The sequence below is a fragment of the Haliotis rufescens genome, unplaced genomic scaffold, assembly GCF_023055435.1.
Source record: "Haliotis rufescens isolate VD_foot unplaced genomic scaffold, xgHalRufe1.0.p SCAF_9, whole genome shotgun sequence".
Classification (NCBI taxonomy): Eukaryota; Metazoa; Mollusca; class Gastropoda; order Lepetellida; family Haliotidae; genus Haliotis; species Haliotis rufescens.
This window is the reverse complement of record NW_025964383.1, coordinates 28,984,175-28,986,257: the sequence shown is the minus strand read 5'-3', so window position 1 is coordinate 28,986,257 and position 2,083 is coordinate 28,984,175.

The following is a 2,083-nucleotide window of genomic DNA, read 5'->3' as shown; positions in this document are numbered from 1 at the left end:
AATAGGATGATGATAAACTGCACATCTGGCGAGTCAATACTGGTTAAACGAGTAGGTGTTATAAATAGAACTAAATATTCCACGTCATTGCATAATGTAAATGTACATAATCCTCTACTGCTCACGTGTCGTCGCTGATGACCAGTTGAAGAGCTTAGAGTTAAAAGGGGCCAAAATGCACTTTGGCCCTTATTGCATATTATTGCATAAATAACATCTATCAGTTCTTGTCTACCTGAAAAAAAAAAATTGTATGTTTTCAATGATGCGTTTTTGAAATATGACTACTTAAAATTCTATAAAGGGCCAAAGTCAAGTTCCGAAAGGGCCAAAGTCACTTTGCTAGATTGTGGCCCTTTTAGCTCTCATTTTCGTGTGTGGTTAAGACTGGTTGCCTGAGAGAGATTTTGAAAATTTGGACACCTTATTATTGTATTTCAACTATTTTAACAAAGTTGGCATTAGTTTAAATCATTTAAAAAGGACTTCAATAGTATGTGTTTGTACTTTCAGTAGTAGTTTATCAATCTCACATGTTAAATCCCTGCAAATGCCTGAGGGTAAAAAAGGGCCAAAATACAGACATTGGTTCTTTCCAACCTTACACAAATTAAAAACGTGAGTTTATTTCCTTTTTTGAATGTTTTTTAACAACATTTATATCTCTGATGTCAGAATGCGTTAATGTCTAGGAATTTATCGGTAAGAAAAAAGATGCATGATATTATGTGTTTTCATCACTTTTCTCAAAACAGGCTCCACATGACATTGACCCTTATGGCTCTAAGCTCTTCAGTTTATAATTCTTGGTTTGTTTGTTTGTTTGTTTCTTGTTGAACGCCGCAATAGTCCAGCTATATGACGGCGGTCTGCAAATAATCGAGTCTGGACCAGACTATCCAGTGATTGACATCATGAGCATCGATCCACGCAATAATTCTTGGTTCTTTCTTGACGCCCTTTAGATGTTGAAGTATGAAACCCATAAGTCTGTGTCACAGTCCAAATTGTTTTTAAATATAACTTTGTATTCAGGGATAAATTGTGTATATATCATCTTGGTCTCGTCGCTGTATTGCTGAAATAATGCTGATGCGACGTTAAAGCTTAACCCACTAACTTACAGTCTCTGAACCATTTTTTGTTCACTTCCACCAAGCTCTTCGTGAAATGCAAAAGCCCCAAATGATGCAATTCCTCGGGTCTGAATCTCTCATCTCACTGGAGTTATTATTCTATTTAAATGGAGTTTTATTAGTTTTTATCAAAATAATAAATTTTCATAGACTTTCATGTAATTTAACGTTCTAGTCTAGAAACCGATACAAAAGAGCGGTTATGCTAATGAAATGAAAACTAGTGCAAATACACATATACATTGAAACGGAAAGAGCACATTTAACCTTGATTAAACATGAAGAAATTCATAATACTAAACATTTCACAAAACAGTTAAACAATACATGCACGAACCAAACTTTAATTGTTTGTTTGTTTTGTTTGTTGTTTAGTCCAGCTATATGACGGCGGTCTGTAAATAATCAAGTCTGGACCAAACAATACCGTGATTGACATCATGAGCATCGATCCACGCAAATGGGATAAGATGACATGCATCAACCAAGTCAGTGAGTCTGGCCACCCGTTCTCGTTAGTCGCCTCTTACGACAAGCATAGTCACCTTTTACGGCAAGCATGGGTTGCTGAAGACATAATCTAACCAGAGACCATATAATGGTCTATTATATGGTCTCTGTTCTAACCCGAATCTTCACGGGTCCCAAACGTCATAATCACTGTGTCTTTTTTTTTTTTATCCCCCGGCATATAATGCGGGTGGATATAGCTATGGGCATGTCTGTCCGTCCGTCTGACTGAATCGTTTCCGGAGCAGAACTCGAAAACCTTTAAATATTTCTTCATCAAACATTGCATTTACATCACTTAATTGGTGAAGTTGTGCCTTTTGAAATTTAGAAATTTTAGAAATTTTCTCTTTTTACGTTTCCATGGCAACAAGATAAACTTAGGTTCTGTGAGGATAGGGTTCGTTTCCTGAGCATAACTCATAAACCGTTCAATA